We start from the raw sequence: 19,361 nt of genomic DNA, 5'->3' as shown, positions 1-19,361 counted from the left end.
ACGATAACACACGGTGTGAGCTTAGTGCAGGGGAATTTGAGGCGCAGGTCTCTTGTGGCGAGACAGACCCGGTCTCTTTCTCTGATGATGTGCGCTGCCCTTTGCCGACGGTCAGCTTGGAATTTAAAATGGCGAATCGCTGACTTCAAGGCAGTGTGTGCCCTCTATTGAAATCACTTGTCCACCTGAGCCACTCCAGTCGGCTCTCCGTCCCAGGGACACATAAGGCGGCTGGCAATCGAAAACACACTGGAAGGGTGTTAAAGCGGTGGAAGAGTCGTGTAGAGAATTCTGGGCATTCTCCACCCACACGATAGTCTGCCCAGTCGTGCTGGGTGCTGTGGCAATATGCCCATAAAAACCTACTTAACTCCTGCACTGTTCTTTCTGTCTGACCGTTGGCTTGAGGGTGGTATCCTGATGTTAAATTTACAGCGACCCTGAGGAGTTCGAAGGACTGTGTTACGGCGAGCTCATTCCACGCCACAACATAGAAGGGACATGAATACAAAAGTATAAGACAAACAATACTTTACTGAAAACTTAAAAACAAGGGGGGAGAAAGACAGTTGTCAGCACCAACCAACACGAGTGTCTTCTCTCCCCCTTTTGGAGATGGAAAGTGAAGTGATTGTCACATGTGATACACAGCAGCACAGCACATGGTGCACACAGTGAAATTTGTCCTCTGCATTAATGCCACCTCAGTGGCACCTTGGCGGCTCGGGATTCGAACCGGCAAACTCCTGATTACGGGGCCACTTCCTTAACCGCTAGGCTACCACTGCACCCAAAGCGAGCCACCTGTGTAAGCACAGGTGTAATCAATAATTAGCCACCTCCTGATCCAATGCACTGACACTCCCAGACCTGAAGGGGTGCAGGGGGTCGTCACAACTGTTTCCACACTCTGGGGTGAAGTGGGGGTCACGATCAGGCAGGATGTTCTCCGGGATGGCGTGGACCCAGAAGACGTTCTGAAACAGGGCTTCGGTAACCTGAAGGCCGGAAGGGAGGGGACGAAAAGGAATGAACAGAGAACCACCAGAAGTTGGCTTGCCAGAGATCTCCTCGTCCAGCCCCCACATGACCGGGGCGACTATCATGGAGGGAGGTAGAATGGGCTCGGTTCTTTCTCTGCCTGGCAAAATATGGCCGAGAGAGCGCATCTGCTCTCCTGTTCAGCTTCCCGGGTCAATATGTGATTTTAAAATTGAAAGTAGAGTAGAATAAGGTTGACCTTGACATTCATTCAAGCGTTTGGCCTGCTGGATGTATTCTAAATTCCTGTGGTCAGTGATTACCTGGAAGGGATGCTTCGCTAACTCAAGCAGGTGGCGCCATTCCTACAGTGCCGTCTTGACCATCAGTAATTCCCCGTTTCCCACATCATAATTTCTTTCGGCCTCCGTCAGTTTCATGCAAGGGTGTAATTTCTGGGGGTTGCCATGGTACTGGGATAACACCGGCCCTATGCCAAAAACGAGGCAATGACCTACACAAGATTTCGTCAGGTCAGGCATTTGTAAGGCATTTGCTGTGGCAAACTACTAATTCAGGGAACGGAATGCCTCCCATGCAGTATCGGTCCATAGGAGTGCTTTTGGTTTTCCCCAGAGGAGGGATGTGAGCGGTGCAACCACAGTACTGTAGTTCTTAATAAACCAGCGGTAGTAATTGGTAAACCCCAGAAAGAGCTGCAACCCTTTAATGGAGGTGGCCTCCGACCACGCAGTTACCACCTGTACCTTCGTTCCTTCCATAGCGATTCCCTCAGAGCTAATGTGGTAGCCAAGAAACGCTACCTCCTTCATAAAGAAGGAGCAGTTCTTGGCCTTTACATTCAACCGATGCGACAGCAAGTGAGAGAGATCATGCCAGCTGTGGATGGTGTGCTGGTGTGCTGCCAGCAGCTCTTCCAGCAGCCCAGCTCTTCCAGAAGCCCAAGCGTTGTCGCTTGGGCTTCTCTTCATCACGTACAAATCTTTCGCCTTTTACTAAAGATTTCCATGGAGAGGGGCGTCAACAAGCTCACAATATTTTTGGGGGCTCTGTTTTGACAGAGCTACACACGGGGCAGTGGCGGCCTAGCGGTTAAGGAAGCAGCCCCCTAACCAGAAGGTTACCGGTTCGAATCCCAATCTGCCAAGGTGCCATTGAGGTGCCACTGAGCAAAGCACCGTCCCCACACACTGCTCCCCGGGCGCCTGTCATGGCTGCCCGCTGCTCACTCAGGGTGATGGGATAAATGCAGAGGACAAATTTCACTGTGTGCACCGTGTGCTGTGCTGCTGTGTATCACATGTGACAATCACTTCACTTTAAATTTAAGCATGATAGATGAGCGTTCATCGGGCACTGGTACTGCTGATGCGTCCATTGTATAGAGGAGATCTGGTCTTCTGTCGATGAATGACGAGGTGAACAGGCACAAACACAGCGGAGGAGACACAACAAGCCACACCGGATGCTTGTTACACCAGTGCTACGCCATAGCTCTTACATTAAGAGAGATGTTTGCTGGTTCTAAGTAAGGAATGTGGCATGCATAATGCAGAAAAACAGTACTCTGCAAACTAAGTAAAACTTCCCAAAGGTACTTTTGGAATTGATCAAGAATGGACTAAAATTTTAAAACACAAAAATAATACAATTAATTCAAGATCTGTTAGCAAATATTCTACAAACAACTTGTAAATCTGTAAATGAACTCTTTCGAGCAAAAGTCTACAGATGGAAAACAGCAACAATGACAAAGGAGACTTTCTCTTCATGCATAATGTTATTTTAATAAAATTCTGTAATAAATTATTTAAATGATAACCGAAAAACTCAAAATGATCAATGTTTGACAGGGTTTTTAAGGTAAATTAAACTGCTTGCAGCATAGAGAAAAAGGTTTAGTTCTCTTCACTGGTTTTGTTGGTGCCATTTAGCACCATGTTGTAAGCACATGTAAAAGAAGGGAGAATGGACTTACTGGTGAGTAGAGCATCGTATTCTCATTCTGCATTTATTTAATAGCACTTCTCAGTCAATGATTCACGTGCCGAAATGAAAACAGCACCAAACGAACACCTCTGTTTGACACAGTATAGAATGGCAACTGCCAGGAAGACATGTTTTGAAGCTGACCAGGGAGCATTTTGTGAGCTCTCATTCGAGCACAACGCTTTTAGGCAGCCATTATGACTTTGAAATGTGAGTGGCATTACGCTCAGTGACATTATAAGATGCCTCTGTCCAGTCATTTCATGTGTGCCCTTTGCTAAAAATAAATTAATAAAATAGATTTTAATAAATGCCAGAGCCTGATCTAATATCCATTTTAAACAAGCACCTCGTGGCATTACTACGCATTCTAAGCATACAATCTAAACAGTGACCTGCAGACATTAAGCAGCTTATTGTGAAGTTGTTGAATGACTGTTCTGGTCACACCAGCTGAGCCATCTCATTGACTTGTCATGTCTTTCAGTAAATTGATATTGTGAAATACTGGTCTAAGACTTGTGGGTGGTGGTGTAAAAAAGACACATATGACCATGTGGTGTGGAGAAGAGAATAGAGTGTGTAGAAAAAACTCTTTCTCCCTCCACACAAAGCACTGTATTCAACCACTCCAATTTGATGTTACCTGGCAGAAAGAGGCATGGCACAACAGAGGTTAAAAATGAACAGTTTCTAATTTATTAACACCGGTAAATAATTATTGTAGTTACATGTGAATATTGAATGTAAAAAGGTACCAAGGTTACAGAGAAAATAAACATGAGAAGAAAGAGTAAAGAGGGAGAAGAGAAAGAGAAGGGAAGATAAAAGTCCCAGAAGCCTTCCGGCTTCTGAGGGAAAAACCCCCCTGAGCAAGATAGCTCAGAGCCCCCTTTTCCACAGGTGCGCAGACTTTTATACCCCTGGCCTACAGGAAGTTGTCACTGGCCTACAGGAAGTTGTCACTGGCCTACAGGAAGTTGTCACTGACCAATCAGAACCTGTTGTTTCTGATGTCACGCCCCCGGTGCCTCCCATTTGGTGAAGACAAAGAGGGTGGGCGGTCCTGACGGCTGATACTTCGCACGTTGATGTCGGACAAAGGCATGTAAAAACCGGGGTGTCGAATCTTCACCCTCAACCATCGACACAGGAATGTTACACTTCCCCCTGCAGACATCTGTTATGCAATGCAAAAACAGGCTCCTGCGATGTCCATTCTTACAGACGGCCGGTTGATCCCCTGGGGCACTCGAGTATTCAGGGTCCATGGGGATCACAATTGGGTCATGATTGTGTATCTGCTTGCTTCCTGGTCAGTCGGGAATTCAAATGTAGCCGATAGTTGTGGTTCTGTGTCCTTTGTGATCCTCAGGCATCTGAGGTCACCCTTGTAGGGAAACCTGTCCTCTTGGCATAGATCAAACACAGCAGCATACATAGAATATTCAACTGGATCCAGGGCTTTTCACACTTGGTTGGGTTCTTTGTCTGGAGTGTGATGAGGTTTGCATACAGATTGTGCATGTAGAAAAACAGTGTTCATCGTACATTAAAACCAAACCAGAAAAACAAATGACAACAATGATCAGATACTGTAATGCAAAAAACATGTAAATATAGTGGGAGGCTTAAAATGATATCAGGGAATTCATAACTCCGCAGATTTGCACTGGCTTATCAAGTCTAATCAACAACAGTGGCCGGAAAAATAAATACAAATAAATAAATAAAAAAGTCCCGCTTGTTGCCATGTGATTGGAGAATTACACCTTTATTAGGGAATTCATAACTCTGCGGATTTGCACCGGCTAACGAAGTTCAATCAACAACAGTGGCCGGAAAAATAAACACAAATAAATAAATAAAAGAGTCCCGCTTGTTGCCATGTGATTGGAGAATTACACCTTTATTAGGGAATTCATAACTCTGCGAATTTGCATCGGCTTAACGAAGTTCAATCAACAACAGTGGCCGGTTAAATAAACACAAATAAAATCCCGCTTGTTGCCATGTGATTAGAGAATTACACCTTTATCACTAAAAGCTATTATTTGAGATTATGGCATTGTTGAGGTGTTCAGAGAGAGAAACAGTTTCACATAAATTTAAATTCTGATCCTAAACATGTTGATCATACTGAACATGAATTTAAAATAAAAACATTTAAGTTTAACAGTGCAATTTCCAATCCCTGATCAGTTATTATCAAATTGTTCACCGTGGGACATGGTTTATGATGTTCAATGTAATACCAGTAATCTAAAATGTCACAAATCCTGGTTATTACTGGTTACAGTTTGGTTTGTGGGTTCATCTATTGTGCCAGCCATATCTACATGCCACATTGTAAGTGATACAGTAATTAGTCAATGTTCATTTTATACCTTGTCGGACTGGATCTGGATTTAGAAATGCCTCGGTTTCTACGGTCCCGGGCTTTTTAGGATATGTAGATCCTTTTTATTTTAATTAAAGCACATAGATTCTATTCCTCCCTATGCAGTAAAATTCAGATAAAAGAGACTTACGGTCACAGATCCACATCCGAGCAAAGGTATCACGTCGGGATCACCATTTGTAAAAACGCACATGACGTCCATGTGGTGTTGGAGAAGAGAATAGAGTGTGTAGAAAAAACTCTTTCTCCCTCCACACAAAGCACTGTATTCAACCACTCCAATTTGATGTTACCTGGCAGAAAGAGGCATGGCACAACAGAGGTTAAAAATGAACAGTTTCTAATTTATTAACACCGGTAAATAATTATTGTAGTTACATGTGAATATTGAATGTAAAAAGGTACCAAGGTTATAGAGAAAGTAAACATGAGAAGAAAGAGTAAAGAGGGAGAAGAGAAAGAGAAGGGAAGATAAAAGTCCCAGAAGCCTTCCGGCTTCTGAGGGAAAAACCCCCCTGAGCAAGATAGCTCAGAGCCCCCTTTTCCACAGGTGCGCAGCCTGTTGTTTCTGATGTTGTTTCTGATGTCACGCCCCCGGTGCCTCCCATTTGGTGAAGACAAAGAGGGTGGGCGGTCCTGACGGCTGATACTTCGCACGTTGATGTCGGACAAAGGCATGTAAAAACCGGGGTGTCGAATCTTCACCCTCAACCATCGACACAGGAATGTTACACTTCCCCCTGCAGACATCTGTTATGCAATGCAAAAACAGGCTCCTGCGATGTCCATTCTTACAGTGGTGACGAATAGTGAAATAAAGAGGAGATGGGGGTGGCACTCACATCATCACCAGTGTCAAAATTATATCTATGCTCTTGCTGGTCAATGCACAGTTTAGGTTTCTGTGGCTACTCAAAATTGTACAGGCAAAACTAAAAAAAAAAAATCAAGATTTGAAGATCCTTGAAAAATATATAGCTATACAGTCATGGCCAAAAGTTTTGAGAATGACACAAATACTGGTTTTCAAAAAGTTTTCACAAATTCTGACCAATTCCAAGCACTGATAATGAAGAAATTATGTCGCCATCGGTCAGGATTTGGCCAAGAAGTCATTTGACAGCATGCTAGAGTGGAGTTTTACTGCAAATATTGACTCTTTGTATACATTTGAAACTTATAAGTGCTTGTAATTAGATTTCAATAGACCACAGAAAGAACTGACAAAAAGATCTAAAAATAAAAAATAATAATGAAAAAAAAATAATCAAAAGTCATTTAACAGGGTTGACGAGCAACCTAGTTTGGGAAGAGAAAAGCAGCATGCAGATTGCACACCAAGTCCTTCATCTGTATTTTTCCTGAATAAAGATAAAAATTTTAATAATGTTAAAAAAAAAATTATTTTCTAGACACATGCATTTTACTTCAGGAGCCACTAATTTCGAAGACACTTTCTACCTTTCTAGATTATGTAAAGTGATATTACAAATACGTTTTGATCTACTGGAATCTTTAGTCATTATAAAGAATGTAAAAGAACTTCTTATTTACGCTGTCTTTAGTACAGTCATCTAGGTCCTTGCTCAGGTCCAGAAGACTCCCAGTCAATCACTCCAATTATTTTATGGACTTCCTTTACATTTGTAAGTTGTTAATCGCCCTATGAAATATTCAAACAACTTACAGCACACAATTTTTTCAGCCACCCTGCCACGCACACACGTTTAAAGCCCTGCCATCATTTCCTGTTTGATGGCCTGAGACTGCGCAAAAAGCCCCAGTCGCAGAATGTTCCCCACAAGGAAGACACGAACAAATGGTGGCATGATAATAACAAGCCAAGCCTGACAATCCCATTAGCCAATCCTTAATTATTTATCCAAGTTCGTACAGATTGTCATCCCTTTGGGAAGAATTAAAAAGTTAACAGGCACTTTGAAAACTGATGTTCTGATGCATCTTCTAAAGTGGCAATACACACACTCGTACGCAGAGACACACATACACTAATGCTTTTTAATTTATTGTGCTCTTGTTCAGATGAGGGAAATGAATGGTGAATAGAAGCCACTGTAGTCTGGAATGATGGCCGTGGCGATGAAATCTGAAGAATCACACATGATTATCATGCTGGCGCGCTCACAGAATCATCTATTCACAGAAGCATATAATAAGGCCTTGTGTCCTTTAACACTTAAACAATATTAAAAACATTCATTTAGAGAATCAGCTTGTCGCCTGATTAAAAAAAAAAAAAAACTGAGCCACAAGAGAATCATTTACCTCCGTGCTTATAATAGAGCCAATGACGGCATATTGTTATGAGCTTTGGGGTGTTTGCTTTCCAGCACATGAGTGTAAAACAAGGCAAGGCAGCGGCGTCCACAGGGGGTTGGCATATGTGGGTTTTCTGTACACTTAAGAAATGAATTAATTATATGGAGTTGATATGGCTGATGAAATAGCTTAACTTGGGTTTCTTTCTAAAACATCCTCTGTTTGCTTTTTTTTTTTTTTTTTTTTCTAACCATGCACCGTAATAAATGGGGCATCCTGCTACATGGAACTACCTTTCAATTTGTTACCTTGCCAATGCTTGCCCCTCCATTAGTAAAGCGTGCCAACCCTTTGGCTAAAATGCTTGACTGACCCCAACCCCGGGAGCTGTTTGCTCTTGTTTTGTAACAATGAGAGCAAAGGGGCAGCCACCAGGGCCACACATAAAACTACACGCCTGTATTCACGGCATGAAGAGGAGGGAACATTTTATTCTCTTGCTTCCACACGGGACCTTCAAAGTCCTTGATCCAAAAATTTGTCTTTCAGAAATATGGAGTAGGTTGTTTACTGGTTAATCATAAAATGTTAAAGGTAATGGTACCGATATCTCTGTGCACGTTGCTGTTTCCCGAAGAGAATCCCACAGTCTCAAATGTTTAGAGAATGTCACGATGGCGAGCTGACGGGGGAGGGAAGCGCAGAGTCGGGAGATACTGGAAAAGGGATTTATCAATTAACATATAAACAAGGCGCGATGGCCGGAAACAGTGAGACAGAACTCAAAACACAAACTGTCGTCAGGTCCACACAGAAGGTCAAGTTCATAAACTGAGTTCACGAAAATTCCGTCCCTGCAGAGATGAGGAGTCACGGGCTTTTAATGGCTGTCCGGATTGGGCACAGGTCATGTGTCCAGGTGGCGTCAATCCTGACAGAGAATGACACAAAGTTTGCTGCTTCGGTGTTTTTAGATATTTTTGTCGGTTGTTTCTGTGGTGTACTGAAGTATAATTACAAGCATTTTATACATTTCAAAGGCTTTTATTGACATCAGGTTTATGCAAAGAGTCCATTTTTGCAGTATTGGTCATTTTTTCCCCCAAGACCTCTGCAATTCGCCCTGGTGCTGGACTTTCTTGGGCACCCTGAAGCTGATGAATGGTTGTATCAGGATGCTGGATTGGAGCCACAGAAATGGAAATGTTTTTTTCATGTCAAAGAGGGACTTCGATTCATCTGATCACTCTTTACAAGTTTCTGGAGTATATGCAAATTGGCATAATAAAAACGAATACAGCAAATTTTGTGAAAACCGGTATTTGTGTCATTCTCAAAACCTTTGGCCATGACTGTATACAGTATTTTGTTATTGCTGACAACTTACATCCTAATAGCAGAGTAACACAGATATGTACCACACATTATACTTATTTTCTTTGAATTCCCATTGTCAAATGTGTCAAATAGGTCATAGCCTAGTTGGTAACACACTCTCAAATGAACCAGAAGACTACAAAGTCACAGGTTCAGACCCCATTTGCTACCATTGTGTCCCTGAGCAAGCACTCTGAATAAGGGGCGTCTAATAAATGCTGTAAATGTAAATTGACATGCGGGTATGACACAAAGACCAAAGTGCAGTACTGAAAACCCTTTATTCTAAAATAAAGAAAAACAAAGGACAAAGTGAATCAGCAAAGCAATAGCAAATCCTTGAAGCCATGAGGGTTGAAAAAAGCACACTGAAGGCAACATGGTTTATTGCGTGGTGGAGATGAGATGGTGCTGGTCTGGTGCATAAGTGCAGCCCCTGGTCTAGGTTGGTGAAGTGTTGTAGGTGTTGAGAGTAAACAAGGGGAGCCAAAGTGTACAAAAGTAGTGACAAGTTTATTACTCACTCATACACTCTTTAACAAAATGACCCACAAAGTGGAGGCAGGATTTTTACAGGAAGCGATGCTTGGGATGAAACTGTGACATACTTAACAGTCTTCATTTGTTATCGGTCAGGTGGTTTTCTGCTTAAAACGATACACGCCTCGAAGCGGGTCGTAGTCTGCCACGCCCCCTTATTCTTGACACATTTTCTTCGGAGCTTCATGTGCCCATCACTAAATAATAGTATGATTATGTAAGATGGGAAATCCCAGGTCCGTGGCCTTTTGTGCTTTTCTCTTTCGTGAAGGTCCCCCCGTGGCAGACAACGACTCCCTTCCAGCCACGTATCGTTTTAAGCAGAAAATCACGTGACCGATAACAAACTAAGACTTTGTTAATTACGTCACAGTTTCATGCCAAGTATCGCTTCCTGCCGCTCTGCAGCTTGGCTCCTGACTTTTCCACTCAATTTCCTCTGTTCCCTTCTCTTTTTTGTAACTTTGGTACCTTTTTTACATACAATATTTATATGTAACTACAATAGTAATTTACTGGTGTTAATAAATTAGAAACTGTTCATCCTTGTAACCTCTTTTGTGCCATGCAAAAAAAAAGAGAGAGAGAGAGAGTACAGGCCAAGAGTTTGGACACATCTTCTCATTCAATATGTTCTCTTTTCAGATTCAGATTCTCACTGAAGGCATCAAAACTATGAATGAACACATGTGGAGTTATGTACTTAACAAAAAGTGGAGACCTGATCTCCACAGTCACCAGACCTGAACCCAATGAGCTGGACCGCAGAGTGAAGGCTCCACGCTTGCTGTGTAGATGGAATGAGACCGGCCTGTGGGGGTACTTCTCACAGATAATGTCTAATGACCCAGGCTGTACATGTAATTCACGGAGCGGCTTCAAATGACACTTCCATGTTTTATATTGGTGTACGTTTATCCGAATGGCTGTACTGTGAATTATGTGTGAATTCTGTGTGAATTCTGAAATATCCCTTCGGTGCAACTTATGATCAAAATAATTCTATTTTAACTGAGTTCCAGAGTTCTGCTGAGAAGTAAATGTTGAACAGGGTACACCATTATTTTTTTTATTGTTTTTATATGCATTTAACTCAGGGCCTGCTGTTGGCAGCTGTCATCAATGGAAATACCCTTTGTACATTGCAATATTGGATGTTACATGTCTTCCATGTGTTATTATCTGTTATCTAATCTGTTTATCTTTTCATCTGTTTAGTAAAATTTGTTAATTCTAATTAGTGATTAGTAAAATGTGTCCTTGTCATTATTGTTCTGTCCCCCATCACCATATTGGTTCATGTGTGCATGTCCAGATTTCACTTGTCTTTGTATGTTTCCTTGCAATAATTTGTGTTGTAAGTTGAGCAAATTACTCCAAGTATGTCACTTCAGCAATTGCCCTTGATTAAAGAAACAATAAATCTTCTTCACAATAGTAATCTAGTGTATCATCTAATGTGGGCTCAGCATTGGTGTGAGTGAGTGAGCTCCTGACCAGTGGGATGGTTTTGAAACACTTTTTTTATGGGATTTTTGAAAAATCAGCAGTAACTGCATGATAACATCAAATAAAAAAAAGAAAATGATTATTTCATGCTCCAGTGAAATGTAAAATGTTAAGGGACCACTCACTACCATCAGCTGAGGATCACACCCACGCCTCCTGTGTTTTTTTGATCTCTGCCAAAATATTTATTCGGCACTGAAACTCATAATCATTTTCCATCAGCAATGGGTTCGGTAAATGAGTGCAATGAGCAGATGTGTGCACTCTCGCACATACTGTTTTTACTGTCTTTATTAAAAACCTATTGCCACTTGATGAAATTGGGGGTTATAATGGATCCAATTATCACTCCGACAGTGGCATTTTCCTGTGCAAGTTGGAAAACAGTGCACTCTGCTCCCCCGGCCGCCTCGGCAAATGGATTTAAATGCAAACGATTCAAGCTTAATATTCCACTCGACGTTAATTCTCTGTCCCAGTAAGAGCGTGCTCACAAGTCGTACACTTTCCAAATAGTTTGCTGCCTCTGTGAAATTTCCTGCTTAGTGGACTCCATTTATGAGTCACAGATATTTACTTTTTCCCACCGTATCTGAGAGCTTTTAAAACACCTTGGCCTGATAGTAGTTTAAGTACATCGTTCCTTAGATGCGCGGCACATTGAGATGCAGTTTGATCACACTGGGAGATTTGGAGACGGGGGTGTAATTGCCCACTCTTACACTATCTGCGTGTGTCTGCATGCTTGTGTGAATCTGCGATAAACCTGTTCTTGGTTTATGTGCCTCCAGCGAAAATGCTGTTCAAATTTCTGAAGTCAAACAAGAGCAGCTATTTAACATGCAGATGTTTTTCATTCCTCTGTAAGGCAGGTTTTATGAATACATCATATGCTTGAGGTCTTTCAAAACATTCCAAAGAAAAGTCCTAAAAAAACACGAGTTCCGCGGTCAGTTCAGATCCACAGCACTATGACAGTGTTCTAGGTACCATTTACAAACCTCAGTAAACAGTAAATACATTTTTTACTTCATCAAACAACTGGCATAAAATGACTGACAGTCTTCATTAGCATCTCTGTTTCTTTTTATGCTGCAATGTTGTTAGGATTTGGCATTAGCCAAACAAGTATTTCATAGTGCATGGGTTAACAGATCATTTTAACATGTTGACCACTGTATTAATATGTAAATATTTGAAGGTATTATAGATATAAACTTGCTTAATACACTTTCTTGTGTTTGAGTCTGCTTCTTTGTATTTCAAACTATAGAGCCCTCACAAACCACTTGGTTCCATGACAACTGAGACTGGACTTTTACAGCAGCATATGTCATGTTAACATATAAAAAACTTCAAGAATCTGTTCTGTGGACAGCACTAAATTATGATTCAGTAATTACATTTTATTAACACTGTCATTTCAGGAAACGCTGACACAGAAAGCGTGTCTTTTTACTCTAGTAATGAAGAAACAATTGCACTAGTGTTGGTCCCAGTTTTACATGACTGCCTCTGTTTCTTTGTCATGCAGTAGTGTTGATGGATGGGTTATAAATGGATTCTCTGACCTCGGGTGCATGTCATCTGGTGAAATCAGGTTGTGAGACAGTATGAAATCATTGAACAGTTTGAACTGTCAGTTGTATGCATTGTTGGTATTGGAGTAATATAGTTATCACATACACTCCAGACTAGGACAGGCCAGGGGATTGAACGTGAACAGACCTTTGACCTGTAACCCACTGTTGTCCAAGAAAAAAAATCCTTTATTGACCCATCTCTTGACCATAACCTTTGACCTGGCAACTTGTCAGTCTATCGTGAAGAATCAGTGAGCCTTACTCTGTTTAGAGATCTAGGTCTAGGTCTCACATGAGAATCCTTCAGTGCTAAGAGAATGGCATATTTTTATCTTACTGCCATTGTGAGGCAGTGTGCAGGTTCAGCTATTTAACGGCTCTCGCATTTGTAATGCTAGCACCGTTAAATTAAGTTTCACGCTAAATCACTTACCCTGGCTACTCTATGCCAGGACATGTCTGTGAAGAATGGCATATTGATCCGATGGCCACTTCCTCAATAACAATTTTTTAGACATAAATCACCAATAGTAGAGGAGAACCACCAATAATCTACACTGCTGAGGCGGAAGCATTATCAATTACACAATGCCTAAAGAGCAACATGCCATTACTAAGAGTGTTTAAATGTTCTTAAATGAACTGCTGCAGTGTAACATTAAGGGCTCGTCTCACTAAAGAGGTGTGAATTACAACATTGTTTATACATAATTATTTAACATTATTTGCATATACAACATTGACCATTATATAATAATTTGTCAAAAATGTCCTCAAAACACCCCACACACTGCTCACCAAGGGTGATGGTTAAAAGCAGAGGACACATTTCGTTGTGCGACCCCGTGCTGTGCTGTAGTGTATCACAATCACTTAGTCATGCTCATTGCACAGGTTTGGAGGATTCTGCTCATTATACCTGTAGAGGTACCATGTGTCACGTGACTCTGTTCAAAAGACCTGGTAGATGTGGAAGTGGGTGACATATCTTCTATTAAAATTACACAACAGGTGCACGCCGGTGCTCAGTCATTGGTCAGCTTCTCATAAAACGACTCGGCTCTAATTCAGCCCTTCTCCTACAAGTTAGCCCGATCCTCGTTTTCCCTCTAGGTAAATCCGGGATCATCAACATTCATGTGTGTTGCAGCGCAGACACTCTCACGCTTAAATTGCATCGTAGCGCAATTGGGTTATTCGTTCTCTCCAACGTTCGCTCTTTCTTCTCGTCCCACTCCGGTGCTGTGACATTGTGCTTCAGCATCACTCTTTCAGACTCTGGGTGTCGGCTGGAAAAGATGCAGCGTTGTCCAATCGGGTAGTGGTTTATGTGTTTTGTTCTTAGAGCAGACCAGATTCTCTTAATAAGCATTATAAATGAAGACAAAAGAGCAGTGTCATAATCAAATTCTGCCGGGAGTTAATTGGGGAGTTTTCATGGACTGTGTGAACAAAGGCCCTCAAAGGCCCCAAACCATCATCTGACTGGTTTACGTCAGCACACCACCACATATTAGACTAAAAATACTGAAAAGATGCAAAGTTAGGTGGAGTATTAGCTTCACCTAACTTTTATTACTCTTTCACAGTATAACAGAGTGCAGGGTGATTAAAACCGATCCTTGGCAGGACATAGAACAGGCACTATGCAATAATATAGAGACCTACCATTCAGTAACTCAAGTGACGTATGCTTTAAAAGCATCAGTTTCAGCTCATCTCTGAGAGCAAGGTAGGAGTTTCTAAAAATATTAGTTAAATAACAAGGTATTAACTAGAGAAAAATTCCTAAAATATCAACAAGTGTAATCCATAGTATGTAGTAAAAGGAAATCGAATCAAATTACAAATACCACCAAGTGTGGTAGAATTCCTTAATCTAAGGAATATTAGTCATATCTATCTTGATATCAACCAGTATAGATATCATTTGCTGGACAAAATGATAGCCTCTGCCGCCACATCAGGTCAATCTTTTTGATTAACTCCTTTACATAGTATGTGTGGAGGTCTGGGTTTTGTCCCGCTTTGGGGGAACCTCCATACCAAATGGACGGGGAGGGCGTATGGGCTTGGGGGATCTGGAGGTTCTCTGGCTGTGGGTTTCCTTGGAGGGTTTAGCTCTAGGGCTGCGGTCCTGGTTGGGATGGGACTCTGCCGGCTCTTAGGGGCTCACTGCCCTGTGTGGATTTTGGGAGTGGGGCTGCTGGATTCCCAGGAGGTGCTTTGTGCCCCCCAATCCTTTCTTACCTATTCCTAAATACATCCCGCTCCATCCTACCAACACACACATAGGGTCTTAAGGTCCAGGTTCATTGCTGGGGTGCAGAGGAGGTATTCAGAACTAAGACATTCTCACTACTGACTCTGAACTTGGGGGTGGGCATGCAGAATGGCATCCAGATTGAGTCCTGTTCATTCAGACCTTCCTCTGGTGCCAGTTCTCAACTCACAATTTAAGGGCTGGAGGCCGAGAGGACGAGCTGGCTGCATGGTCCGGTCCAGGTTGGCGGGCTTCTAGCCTCCACCGCAGGGTGAAGGGAGACCTCCTGGGTCTGGCGTAAACTGCCCCTCTGGACATGATGATGGTCCCTGGATCTGGCAGATTAGAGTAAGTGTGGGGAGTGTGAATGTGTATGCAATGATTATTTTTGTACATCTCCATGTTGGGTGAATGTGTGAATACTTGCATATGTGTGTTTGAAGGTGAGAACATATACTTGTGTTTTTGGGTGACTGCTCGTCTATGCTTATGTGGCAAGTTGGGTCCTGGACTCCACCTCACATCACAGACTCCCCCAGGGGTGGAAGCCAATTTCTCCCCCTCAACACTCCCTGTGGGTGGATGATTCCCCGACCACCTGTGTGTTGGTGGTCGGCGTCTGGGGCTGGCTGCCCAGTCGTAGACTGACTCACTCCCAAGGACTACTTGGCGGGTCCTGGCCTTCCTGGGTCCCTGGAGGAAAGGGGGGGGGGGGGGTGTCTTTGGGTCTCTAGGTTGCAGGACCCGGTCTGCCCGGGTATGTCCAGCTGTCGGTGGAGCCTACAAGTCCTCCGCCGTGGCCCCAGGGGCTGCCCCATTCCCACCCCCCACCACCACTTGCTTTCCTTTGCCCTTTTCTTGTGGGGTGGGGCTACAATTGTTCCTGAAGTGTCCCTACTGGCACTCCCATGCCTTGGTGGGTCACTAGACCAGGAAACCATCATCTCTCATACCCTGCACAGCAAAATAGGTTGAGATGCATTATGGGTAAAAAAAAAAGGCCAACTCCTCTCCACCCAACCCATCTTGTGCCCTCAGTGGTTCCAGCTCGCATCAATAACACCACCTTATTTATGCCATGCCAAAACATGAAAGTGTGTCAGACAGAGATTGATGATTGTCATAAATCAATGTCTGTAGTGACTGTGTGTGTGGGAGAGTGAGAGTGTGTCACAGCTGGGAATAAATGCAACACACTAACTAGACATGCACACACACACATACACACACACACACACACACACCTTCTAATCTCTGTAAGCATTTCCTTTGCGGTCACATAAAATTCATTGCATCCTCAGAATACTAAAAACCTGTGATGCCATTTCCTTTTTTTCCTCCATTTATTTATTTATTCTTTTTTTTAATGCATCTTTCTAATATGACGAATCTCGGTTCAGAGGGGAAGAGGAAGAAACGCAGTGCCTTATCGGTCTGTAGACAGAGATAAGATAAGTGTCAGACGTGAATACAGCTGCGCCTCTGAAAGGTCATCCTCACCGAAGATGGTGAGCCGCAGCTTCGGGGATGAAGGTCAGGCAGATTGAAGGCACAATTCTTTTCAGGTGGCCGCATCAAAGCCGTGCGTTTTAATTGGTAGAATGGGTTGCCCGTCCTTTTTTTGTTACTGTGAATCTCTGTGTAGTCATATGTACATATATGCATTGCGGCGCCAAATACAACATCCTGCTCTGATATTCAAGTTTTTTATGTAGCATTCTCTTTTCCTGCATGGCTCATCCGTCACTCCTCTCCTCCCCTCCCAGAGTGAGCAGAACAGACACCCATCCATCAGCCTTACAGCCTCGTCAACCCCTCACATCAGAGGTAATAAAAAATTAGCTGCACCCCCTTGGAGGTGTGTGAAGAGGTGAGACTCAGCCATCCAGGGTGTGACTGAGAAGTGAGTCCGGTGGACAAGTGTCACAGACAGTCACCCTATTGCCTCGATCTCTGATGTTCAGTGTTCAGTTCATCCCACCAACGCTTGCCAACACTTGAAATCCATTTGAATAATCATCTTGTCAACATTATGAACTGTCAGTAAATATCAGTAAATCACCCTTAAGCAGCCATTCACAGCAACTTGACAACAACAAATCAGCAGCAAACTGCTTCTCAGCAACATATCAGGAGACATGAATCTGCTACACCTTCCATCTTATCAATCATGTCTTGGATGCCTCTGGAATCCTAATCCCAACCCTAAAATCTTTGCACTATCCTTCAATTTGTCAAAGGCAGTGGTTTCCAATCTTTTCAGGTTTTCAAGTCCCTCTTGCTTGTGATTCTATGTCCATTACTTTTATGAAGATCCCCAATTTATTTCCAAGATATAAGTTCTTGTTTGTAAACAGAAGGTATCACCTGAGGTGCCATGATGGGAAAGTCTTATGGATGACCACTGTTTTCCTGTATCAGGAGTTCTACTTGGACAAAGCGGAAACACCAAAGGGGCAATCTGATTGGTCCGTGGCAACCTTTTTAGCAAGCCAAAGAGGTTCTCTTCACGGCCACTGGCTTTTCTTTTACTTGTCCATTTTTTTCCTCCTCCATTTCTCCCCCAGCTTCTGGGCCTTTCTCTCCCCCCCTATTTCTGCAGATCCAGACTCCCTCTGTAATGCCACGGGGAGGGAGTGAAGTCGATGGACCCAAGCGCAGACGTGCAGGAAACAGTATTTGTTTAAAACAAACACTACACAGAAACACAAGAACTTGCACATTGAAACCAATAGCGGGTGTCCCAGACATTTAAAGGAGTGCAATCAGGAAGTGCACAGGTGTGGTGTATGTGAGTGGGGGTGGCCTGTGATGAGATGCTCAGTTCAGTAGTTCAATGACCTTTCGTGCAGTTGTGTGTGTGTTGGCCATCACTTCGTCTTTGGAGCTTGACTCCTCCTTTCTCTCTATTTTCCTTTATCTCTTTTACCATTTAACATAACTATTACAGTTACATGTAAATATTGTATCTACATGTGTTAATAAAGAAGGATTTCCCTTCATTGCTGGATCTCCATACACATGGTGTAAATCATACCGTGTACGGCTGTGAACGTACACGGTCCACGGTACGACTGAATTTTCAAATTCAAATTTTATTTGTCACAGACACAGTCATACACGGTATAATTTGCAGTGAAATGCTTGTGCATCTGTTATTCACCTCAATATGGCAAATATTGCAAGTATTCAAGTGAAACAAATATGCAAATATTACAAATGTATGTTTTTAAACTTAAACTATGTGTAACAAGTAGTGTTATGGTGCAAATGTCCAAAATTTAATTTAAGTGCATAGTGAGGAACAGAATGTACAAGCTGTAACTGATAAAAAATTGTGACATTTTACATTACTGGTACTACACTGAGTAAACATAGCAAAATCACTGCAGCAGCAATGAATGTTGGTAAGCTGCATCAAAAGCGAATAAGAGTAACGCATCAGAAGGCTGCCCAAAGTGAACAATTTGGTAATAACAGTTCAGGAATTGGAAAACACACAATTAACACCAAGTTATAACAACGATATAACATGTTTTTAATCATAATGTAAATGGAACGTCTGTTGTCCTCTACAGAGGGTGCAACGCTTGATGGTTATTGTGTCTGATGCTGCTTAGGCATTCATGATTAGGGCCCTGACAATGGAAGAAGCTGGCAGCAAGACAGGGCTGCTGCATTAATGTGGGCATTCTACGTACCTTGTGCTTGTTTCATGTTCTTGAGGACTGTCACATGCCTTAGGGTTTGTTTTAGTTATTTCTTTTCGGCCACCAAGCCAGGATTTGTTTCTGTTTACAATAAAATCCTGCTGTCCTGCTTCTACGCCTCCTGTCCTCCACGGCACCCAAGATGTGACAATCCTATAGCACGTAAGCTGGAATTTTGCGAACCATAAGGAGTTCTAACTGTCCTGCCACTTGTATGATCAGGACATTGCAATGTCCTGGAAAGTTTGTTTGTTAATTATATTTTATCTGGCCACTGTTTGCTGAATAGACTCAATAAGAAATCACAAATGCGCAGTTAAGAATTCCTTGACGTCTTTGCCTTGCAATTTCTGATCATTGTTGTCATTATTTTGTTCTTCTGAGTTAGTTTAAATGTAAAATGGAACGTTGTACCTGAACGTTCTATATTCAAATTTACATTCCTTCATCAGCCAATGAGTCCCATGAACTGTATAAAGTCTTTGATCAAGTTGTATATTCTCTGTAATGTGTTGTGTTTGATTTCTATCAAGACGGCAGGCTCCCTGCAACCTGAGGTTTCCTGGGGCAGTGGTGGCCTAGCGGATAAGGAAGCGGTCCCGTAATCAGAAGATTGCCGGTGTGAATCATGATCTGTCAAGCTGCCACTGAGGTGCCACTGAGCGTCAAGTACCGTCCCCACACACTACGTCTGTCATGGGTGCCCA

The 19,361-nt window shown here is 42.6% G+C and overlaps 1 non-coding gene across 1 annotated transcript; it reads left to right on the top strand.

The window, feature by feature from the left end:
* The first annotated feature begins 1,953 nt into the window (after nucleotides 1–1,953).
* Nucleotides 1,954–2,067, top strand: LOC114797530 (U5 spliceosomal RNA). The gene has a single exon (XR_003750904.1). It is a non-coding gene; the product is annotated as a U5 spliceosomal RNA (small nuclear RNA).
* The last annotated feature ends 17,294 nt before the right edge of the window (nucleotides 2,068–19,361 follow it).

This window comes from Denticeps clupeoides, chromosome 9, assembly GCF_900700375.1.
Source record: "Denticeps clupeoides chromosome 9, fDenClu1.1, whole genome shotgun sequence".
Taxonomy (NCBI): Eukaryota; Metazoa; Chordata; class Actinopteri; order Clupeiformes; family Denticipitidae; genus Denticeps; species Denticeps clupeoides.
This window is presented reverse-complemented; position numbering and strand designations above follow the sequence as displayed.